Consider the following 11,144-nt stretch of genomic DNA (forward strand, 5'->3'; position numbering starts at 1 on the left):
GAAAAGTTCATATTTAGCGGGGTAGCATTCGGAGCTAGCGCGGCTTTGAATTCTACTCCACAACCGTCAACGTCTGCATTGAAAATCAAAGCTTAAAAGCGGGAGGAATGACCAATACGAAACTACAGAAAACATTTTATGAAAATGAAAAATATGCCAGCTCTGTTTAATGGATTTCAAAATCCGCGACTTAGCAGTGACTGGGTATAGCTTAGATGTGAAACAGGAACACTCTGTTAATGTGCCTTTTAAAGATTATAAAAAGAATAATTCTTTGATATATCGTTTAAAAGAAAAACATTCTGCCCCTTTAGACGATCTGGAAGGAAAAAATCAGCCCACGCTGATTGTTCTTGCAGACCAAAATATTGTCCTCTCAAAGGATTAACAAAAATCCAATTTAGCGTATGAGCACTCTTTGGGCACTAACTTTAGACTAAAAAGTAGTCATATCCCTCAAATGATTTAATGCGTTTTGTAGCGAAGACAACGTCGATAGTGAAATTAGAAAGTCGTTAGGGATGAACAAAAATTCTACACTGCGATACTATATTGGTTTTAAATCTAAAAACTTTTTAAATTTTGAAAGACTACAGAATTCCCCGTAACGATGTCCTTGACCACGAAATCTTCGACTAGATTTTTAAGTATGATTGAATACATTAACAATGTGCTGAGAGTCAAGTGGCGTAACCATTTCCTTTCCTTTAATTTATGGTCTAACCAAGAATTGATCTATTTATATATAGAGATAATGTTTATATTCCGTCGATTGTTACCTTCGCTCCCGTTGCAGCTCTAGTATAAGAATCGGAACCCTCCTCTTCAAATTCAATCAATTCCAGGCGGCGCATTATTGGCTCCCTAAATATTACGTCCTCTTGACGCGATAAACATTCGCGTGAGAGACGCGATAAATAAGAACCCCTCCGTTTACATTTTTCCCCTTTAGTTGATTCCCCTGGTTCATGATGCGTTGCGACTGACGGAATATATACTTTATCTATATATATAAATAGATCAATTCTTGGTCTAACGGAAGATTATAGACCATAACAAGTCGGCCCAGGCCATAATATAAGTTCCACATCGGAGTATTCGGGTGGGCAAACCCATACACCCTTAGTAGACACACGTAGGCAAAGTATTGCAAAAGCTGTTTGGGGCTACGTGATTTCTTATCATTTGATATATAAATTGCCACCCTAAGTTTTGTTTCGTTAAAATTTCTCTTGAACGCGTTCGAGGTGCCTGTCGGGGTTCTTGGTAGACTAAAGGGTCAACGCTTGCGGTCCCATGGGGGATGATCTTGAGCGAGAGACCTAGGTATGTATCTCGGAGTGTGATCCTTTCGTTAAGCCCGAGCTATTTGGGTGGACTCGCCAGCTGGTTCGATGTAAGTCGGGCCGTGTGGGTGATCTTTATTATTTTTCTCCCGAGCCGCATAAAGTCAAGTTGCGGTCGAGGCTGGAGGTAGTTGTGTGGGGATCTTTGTATTGATAATTTTATATTTATCTCCCCGGGCCGTAGGGGGCCCTCCTTTTGAGGAGTTACGGGACGCATGGTCGTGATGTTATGTACATGGGTTTTTCCAAATGACTTCCTGTGCTCTATGTGCCGATGAGCTTGTGGGTGGATTCTGGGATGCCGATATTCTAGTGCCTGAGATGGTTGGCCCAGTGACCTTGGCTGGGGTCTCTTCGGGTACATCGGGGATGTCTGATCTGGTTGAGGCGGTGGCTCCGTTGTCTTCTGGCCAGAGCGTCGACGATCTGGTTGATATTAGGGATGTACCTCCACTGCTCTACGTTCCGGTGCCGGCTTTCGATTATCTGGATGGATTCTGCTACGTTCCTCAAGTGATTTAGCGGCTGGCTCTTCCAACCACTGAATTTTGGGATTATCTTGACGACTTATCCTGCGTTTTTTCCTGGAAATTATTTGAGATTCGGCTTGTCGATCCCGGGACTTACTTCGGTACTTGGAGGTTTTGTTGGCTCATCGTTGCGTGATAGCGGTGGGTGCCTGTGGTTTGGATTTGTATCGGGTGGGGGGATTTCTTTGCTGGTACAGCAGGGGGCCTTTCACGATAAAGTCCTCTTGGCTCTTTGGTTGGACTACCCTAAGGTGGTGAGTAGTAGTAAACTAAATATGAACATGTAAAAATCCAAGATGGCCGCCAAGATGGCCGCCAAAACAACCCCCCACCCCCCCAAAAATATTTTCAAAAACAAAAAATTTTTGTCCTTGGAAAAATCGAAAAACATATTTTTGTTTCAATCTCAAATTTCACCTTGAAGATGATCTTTGACCTCGACGCCTGACACCTGTCCACAACCACTAAGCCTCGGTCTATCAAATCAACAAGTTTGGTCACGATCGGACAAGGTCGAACCGAGATATCGGCGATAATATGTAACCCCACCAAATACTTATGTTAATTTACTTTTGATATCGTTTTTTCGTTTTTTTCGTTTTTTCACCGTTTAAAATGCTAATTAGTTATTTGCGAGATGGGGAAACGTATTAGCGACCTTCGCTTTATACCCTTGGCGGTTTTGGCCCCACCCAAAATACTTTAAAGAGTTAATAAACGTGTCTAAACTTGCAATAATAACTATTTCTATAAATAATAATTGTTTTTACATTTAAAAGTCAAAGGATATGTGTAAGCGTAAGACGTCTCAAAAATCGAGCTCTTTAAAGGTTAAAAAAATGAAGTTATTTATGGGGAAACCAGAAATTAAATGCAAATCGCCTACCGAGAATCCTTGTTATTATAATGAGCCATGTCGCAAACACGCTTTTAATTTCTTTGATAATTTAAACTTTAGTGTTAAATGCTGGATTTGTCAAGAACAATGTCTTGACAAGACAACACTTAATGGATCACTTATCGAGTAGTTATAAAAATCAAATTCGTATTGATGTTTGCGATTGTCTTCATTCAAAGAAACCAGAATATACAACCAAAGAAGAAATATTAGACGATCAAATTATTGATTATTTGAACGAGTTTAACGTAAAACATCAAGAATGGTTAAACGAGTTTGTTAATGGTACTGGAACTCCAAAGAAAATTCAACGTAAAAAAAAAGACAACTGGTATTAAGTCCGAAGAAACTTTAAATTCAACAATAAAATCAAATGTTGTATTTCCACCAGACTTTGTCATGCCATCTGATGAGCAGATGGAAGCTATTATTTTTTTTCAAGAATATTGTAAAAATAATCAAATTTTAACTCTTAATCAAGTTGAAACACCCATTGAGGTTTTGGAAAATCTTGAACAAACTTGTCAAATGATTGAAAATATGTAAATAAAGATGATTTTCTAATATATTGTGATTATTTTTCCTACGTAAAAATAGATATTTTAACTCTTTCATGTTAAGGTTTAGCGTGGTAGATCGGTAGCGTTGCAGGACGTTATTCAAACAGTCTCAAGTTCAAATCACAATCCTTTCGATCTATCACGCTAAATCTTTTATTAGTATAAAACGAGATGTCGCCCAACTGAAACTGTCATTATAAAGATGTCAAGTTTCGTAGTATTTCTACCTTCGAACGCATCACCCGATATTTACCCGGAAAATACACCTTCTAGGTTTAAAGTTCAATTAGCAAAACCTTTAAATTTTAATAATGAAAAATGGTCTTGCGCATTAGCAGAAATAATTCTTCCTGAAACTTATTCGAATATAACAAATGAGTATTCGCATTTCCAAGTAGGGCACGTGTCAGATGTTATTTCACCCGAAGAAAATCAATGGGATTATATTAAAATTGAAATTCCACCCAAACGTTACGAGGGTGATCTAGATCGAAATAAGAATAATATTCCAACATCTCTTCAAAATAATATACTCAACGAGTTTGCTAAAACTATTGAAGCCAATCAAGTACTTAAAGGAAAAATACATATGAATACGGTAAAAGTTGACGAAAACGAAGACAGTTCAAAATTAAAAATACAGTTACAAAAAGATGTGCAAGTAAGAATACCTCAAGCATCGCCCCTAGCATCTGTTCTGGAATTTCGAGAAAATGATTTTGTCGACAGTGATTATCTTTCTAATTATCCTCTCTCGAATCACGCTAAAACTATTTCTTTAACTTACGCAACAAATTTTATCGAAGTACGAATTAAAAAAGCGTTAGTTGTGAATAAATATCAACAAAAATATTTACCACGACAAATTCCCGTGGAAGAAATACAATCACAACCCAGGAGAAAAAAACAGAAAATTAACAAGAAACCGAAACTAAAACCAGAAGTGAAACAAGAGGAAAAACCAAAACTTGAACCAAAAACAAATTTAGAAGAAAAGCCAAATTTTAAACTAGAAGAAAATATAAACAACATTTTACCAACAGAACCTTTAATTCTAAATATTAATGAAGACGTCAACCAACCAAAAGTTTTAAATCCTTCCGAAGAAAATAATCTACCAAGTTCTCTCCCAATACCCATTAATCCACCATCTCAGCCTGTTATTAAACAAATACAATGGAATAATTACGCGATTGTTTTTGAAGCGGGCAGATATGAGGGAGAAAGACAATATAATAATGAAATTCAACCGTTCACATTACACTTAATTATACGTGATTTATTAGAACGATGTAAACCAAGACAGTTTGATGGATTAAAAACCGCAATATCTTCCGATGATGAAGATAATTTATATTTTAATTTAGAAATACCGGTAGGAATGGAAATTAAATTTCAAAATCCATTAGCAGATCTTTTTAAAATTCCACCAGACACTTATTTTACGGGTATTCAAAAATTTGGACCGTTAAATAATTTAAATAATATTACTTTTAATTCGCGTACTAATTTTATCGACATACGTATTGAGACTACAAAAATACCGCAATTTGAGCAGGAAGATTGGGCTTTCTATTCCGTATCAATCATACAACCTTTTTTATTTGAAGGTCAGAGAGATGATTTTGGAAATATTATCCCATTATCTTTGCATAGGCAATTAAAAAACTATTTATTTTTTGAAATAGGACTCAAACCTTATAAAATTTTAATTTTTTTATTTAAAGACTTTTTTGTGTTTTTATTTTTTAATTTGTTTATTTTGGTGAAAGGTTTTAATTTTTAAAATGTTTTATATTTTTTATTTTAAATGTTTTTATTTTAGAAAGTTTAAGTGTTTAAATATGTTTTCCAAATCAACTAGCTTTATTAATAGAAATTATGTTTAATTCAGAGAAAACGGCATGGTATTAGAAGATAAAACTTATTTTATACAAGACGTTTCGAGCCGAGGCTCTTCTTCAGTCGTTCGTTAGTTTTAAATTAAAACTAACGAACGACTGAAGAAGAGCCTCGGCTCGAAACGTCTTGTATAAAATAAGTTTTATCTTCTAATACCATGCCGTTTTCTCTGAATTAAACATAATTTCTACTAATATTCACCATGGTAAATAATAAGTTTAATATATAGCTTTATTAATTTAATTCAGGCGGTGGAGGTTGTTTTTAATATTTCATAATCTACTTTTTCTTTTTTAACTAGCTCTATTAATTTAATGTTGGGATTGGTGTAAAGTTCTTTTTTCTCTATATTAAAAAATCCTTTGTTTTCATCTTTTTTATCCAACGCATTTTCAAGAAATTTTATTAGTACATTTTGTACTAGATTTAATGTTTTTCTATTATTATTATTATTTTTTTTGTTTCTTCATCTCTTGCGCTATCTTTTTTGTTTCTTCATCTCTTTCGCTATATACAACCTATCGCACATATCAAACGACCCATTGATTATTTATTATTCTTTCTGTTTTTTTTTTTCGGTTCTTTTTCATTTATTCTATGTACTTTTTTATACTAATATCTGTTAAACTTTAATGTTTTATGTTTGTTTTTGTAATTGATTAGTATATTAACTGAAAAATGTATAAGTACATTTTGTACTAGGTTGTTTTTTTAAAAATTGAATATAATTGTTTTTATTAATTTATAAAAACATGTTTAAGAAGGATAGTGATAATTAGTTAACCTTCGTTGTATTAAAAAATTAATAATTATTCCCAAAGACAATATTTTTAAATTTTTAAATAAAAGTCGGGCTTAAACTATAAAATCTCAATGTAAAGGATTTTACCAGGAGAAATCTAGACTCAAGATGTCTGGTGAATTACATCTAAAGCCTGTACTTTCTTTTGCCGCGATCTTTAAAATTTTTCTCTTCGAGTAGTAAGAATGTTTATTCTTTGTAATACTCGTCAAATTTCGCGATGGAATCACAAGAATTTAAAGTCTGAACTTCATATGTTAGATCAAATTCAACATGTTGGCATTGAACAACATTCGATCTGTTTTAATTCACACATTCTCGAACTGTATACTTCCGAAGCGATTAAGACCAAAACCAGTGTTTTATTCGTGCGATGATAGAGCAACAAAAAGAATTCTTGTGGTAAATATTTTTTAGATATATTCATTTTTAATAGGTTAATTTATTTATATTTATAAATTCTAGCCTGAATTTCCAACCCGACATCTCGTTTTGTACCGAAGAGGAAAAATACCTTCTACGAATTGATGTAATTATAATTATTTTTAATTATACACTTAAAATATTTTTAACATTTGTGTTTTTATATTTTTCAGCCTTCAAATTATTTATACAACCAGTATCAGTATCAGTATCAGTATTTTATTTCAGTAAGTCTTTAGGTATAAATATCTTTATGAAGGGCCAAGTCAAAAGCGACTTATAGCCCTATTTAAATTAATTATATAATTTATCAATTCAATATTTAAATAACAAGAACAATAAAAAAAAAATTAACAAAAAACCATACACTGCAATAGGATTAAAAACACAGTTTACAAACAATAAAAAACCAAAACCTAGAAACCACTAAATTCAATTAATAATACTGTCTTATGTGACCGGGCTTATTTCTGTAATATAATTTTTTAAATATTTTTTAAGTCTCATGTAGTTAGTAATTTCGCTGATTCTATCATAAATATCATTAAAAGATTTTATCCCCTTATAAAAAATAGATAATATTTTTTTCTCTGTTTTACACTGTGGTAATTTGATTACATATTTTTTCCTATTTGCAGACTTAGTGTTATTTAATGTAAATAAGTTAAAAACATCACTTTGTAAAGTCTTAAAAATAAATACAATACACGCAAACCAGTACAATTGCACAATGTTTAGAATATTACTTTTTGCATATAATACATTTGAGGGGGTGCGCCATTGTGCATTATAAATATTACGCAAAGCTCTTTTCTGCAAAACCCATATTCGATTTAAATTATAGTTTGCAGTATTTCCCCATGACGTTAGGCCATAAATTAAGTTAGAGTGAAAAAAGCTGTAGTATAACTGAAAAAGCGTTGTTCTAGGAAATATATCCTTGTATTTATAAATTATATATGTTGCAAACGATAATTTTTTACAAATTTCATTGACATGTACATTCCAGCTTAAATTTTTATCGAACCAGACTCCTAAGTATTTATAGTGGAAGACTCTATTTATTAATTGTCCCGTTAGGTGAATTTTACATATTGAGTCATTTATTGTTTTGCCTATATTTGAGAAGACAATATATTCAGTTTTATTTTTATTCAATCTCAGGCCATTACTCAGCAGCCAGTCATTTATACTACCTAGGAGATAATTAGCTGACTCCATCAAAGACTCTAAATTATAGCCTTCTAACAGCAGTAATGCGTCATCTGCATATAGTGTAAGAAAACCAAAAGGAATGGCCTTCGCTAGGTCATTAATGAATAAATTAAAGAGGAGAGGAGATAGGATTGATCCCTGAGGGACACCAACAGTAAGAGGCTTGAATTGAGACAGATAATTATTTAGTTTTGTGGCGAAAGATCTATTGTCTAGATAACTTTTTAGCCATTCCAAGGTAGTTCCTCTAATTCCTACGCGTTCTAACTTTTCAAGGAGTCTTTGATGAGAGACACTGTCAAAGGCCTTTTCCAGATCGATAAAAAGACCCAGACAGTATTTTGATGAGTCGATTGCGTTTAATATAAATTTATAAACTCTAGCTATAGCTTGTTCGGTATTTCGTCCGCTTCTAAAGCCGAATTGGTGGTCCGAGATTAGATTATGCTTAATACAGAATGCATTGAGTCGAATCAAATAGCATTTATCAATAATTTTGGCGAAGAATGATAGGACCGATATCGGTCTGTAATTGTTTGGGACATTTGGGTCACCTTTTTTGTAGACAGGGGTAATAACAGTTCTTTTTAATCTGCTTGGATAAGTACCGGTGGTAAAAGACAAATTAATAAGAAAGACTAATGGCGCTAGGATAAACAAACTAATGAATTTCATTGGTTTCGGGTGAAATCCATCTATACCAGCAGCACTATTTTGTGGGAGCGTTTTAATAATTTCGCTGACTTCATTTGCATTCGTTAAGAAAAGAGCACAGGTACTAGGGTTAATTTCTATGTGATTTAGGGCATCATTGTCGGTATCATTTTTTGTAATAGTTGCGAAGTGGTTATTGAAGTCATCTGACGAGAGTGAATTTGGAGATTGTTGAGGATTTTTCTTATTCTTTCCGATAATCGTGTTAATAAACCTCCATTTATCTTTAATTGTTTTACTCGATTCAAGTTTATTTCTTATAAAGTTATTTCTAGCATTACGTATCAAGTTGTTACAATGGTTACGATGATTAACATAGTTTATTCTATTCTCTTCGGAGGGATGACGCTTCGAATATTTGTATAGTTTACGTTTATGCTTGATCGCTAAGACTACTTCTTCCGGTAATCGACAATCTTGAGACATTTTAATTTTTATATACGGAAAACTATTATCATACGCTTGTTTAAGACACTTCTCAAAAAATTCATAGGCGTCATTTATATTATTAATTTCGTAAAGTTTATCCCAATTTATAGCAGAGATTAGTTTAGAGAACTTATTCAGATGTTTTTCGGACATATCTTGAATCATAACATTGGGATTTTTAGTTAGCATTACGTCAAATGAGAATAATAACGGTATATGATCTGAAACTTTTGCATCAGGTAATATGTTTGTCGTTCCGTTAATGTTAGTGAAAATGTTATCAATACATCTCCCAGAGATCGGGCGCGTAGGGGCAAATACTTTCCTTGTCAGGCCATAGCTTGAAAAAAGATTCAACAGTGCGGTGGAACAGGGGGAGTCTGAATTAAAGTTGATATTAAAATCGCCAACCACTATCTTCTTCAACTTATCGTTTCCCATATTACCAGTTATACCTTCTAATTTCGTAAAAAAGTTTTGGAAGTTAGCTGAATGCGGGCGATATATCACTAAGACAGTTATGTCAGATTCAATTGAGATACCAAAACTCTCGATGTCAATGTCAAAAAGACATAATTCGTTTTTTATTGTATATTTGATGTTACGTTTTAAGTAGTAGCCCACACCACCACCTCTTCTACCCCCTATCCCCGCAAAAACATAATTCGGTAAATAGTAGGAATAATTATTAAGAAACCAAGTTTCATTAATTGCAAAAATATCAATATTTTCAGACTCAAAATTAGATACTAATTCAGGGAGATTTGCCTCAGCACTACAGACGTTCGCATAAAGTATTTTCATTATTTTATTAATGTTTTGAGGCAAAATGAAATTTCTTATTAATATTGTAAATATCAATTATTTCTTAGGTAAAACTCGGCTTCTTTAATTCTTTATTATTAATTTAATTTGTTAGCTTTTAGTTTTATTGTTTAATTTACACCTTTTGGAGGTTGAAAAATTAGGTATGGTAGTGCATATTTTGACGAAGAACGTATATTTGAAGGTTTAAGGTTTTTGGAAGTCGTGCAGTAGTGTAGGCCTGTAAACCTTGCCTAATTGTAAGTGGAGGAAGTTTCATCTGCAAAAGTAAGATAAGTACACTTGTTATAAGGTATAATTCTTATACTAATTAAGTACTTTTAGATTTCATTTGTGCCAATGTACTACGATTATACTCTAAACATTTGCACAATGGCCTTGAGATACGTCGCGATGAAACCTCCAAAGCGTAAACAAAATGATGGTATGTATGAGAATAGAAATTACTCAAACAAAGAATTGGTATGAACATTTTCACATTGAGAAGTATTTTTATGTTAACATTTGTAATAATGGTACCAAAATTTAGAAGGTAGCTTGATGGTTTGGGTTTCGTACAATGGCCTCGGCTCATTCTCTATGGAAGAGGAAGATTTTTTAGAAGTAAAGGTAAAAAAGCTCATCTTTAAATAATAATATTAACACATTTTCAGACATCTTTCTTGCAGAGTTACAAACTGTCAGAATTTAATTGAAGCTTTCGACTTTGTGTGTCAATATTAATCCTCCGCAGTAAGTAATAACAAATATGGATAAAAGAGGCGACTGTTTCATAATCATTCAATTGGTATCAGCATTTTCCTTGGGTGAAAATGGTGCAAAAGCTTACTTTTGATATTTAGTGTAAGATTTTTAATAATAACCAATTGTCGATAACGTTAGGAGTTGAGAGGCTGGAAACACTACTCATTAATTTGGTGCATTGGCTTTACTTTTATCACGTTTAATAATGTCGAGGGGTTCTTATAAATCAGGATATTAATTCTGAAGGGATGTGGTGCGAAATAATAAATCAAAATATTAAACTTTTAATGTAAGGTTTGCATTATAAATGAGTAAATTACTATTTAATTATTATTTACAGTTAAATAAAAATTATTAAATTGAAAGGAATATTTTGTTATCTCAGTATTGGACGAAGAATAATGGGGTCACGAATGAACTAAAGCAGCTGAGGTTGAATATCAGTGACCTGCCAATGTTATAATTGAGATAAGTATTTAATGTAAAAATTTATTATAAGGGAAACTGTCCAACAAAAGTTCTATCACTGGTATTTGGCTCTCTTAAGCTTCTAATCCTAAAATTTACTAAGTATGCATTTTATAAATATTAAAATTTCTTTTAAAATTATACATGGAAATATTTAAGTAATTTTTAAAATGAAGAGACATGCATTTTAGTCAAAGATATGTTATTACTCTCAAAAACCAAAAATAGTGTAGGCTGAGATAAGGCTTTTCACCAAATAAATTGAAGTGTGGGATAGGTTTGTTTAAT

This window comes from Leiobunum rupestre, chromosome 4 (assembly GCF_980474605.1).
Source record: "Leiobunum rupestre chromosome 4, qqLeiRupe1.1.hap1, whole genome shotgun sequence".
NCBI classification, from domain to species: Eukaryota; Metazoa; Arthropoda; class Arachnida; order Opiliones; family Sclerosomatidae; genus Leiobunum; species Leiobunum rupestre.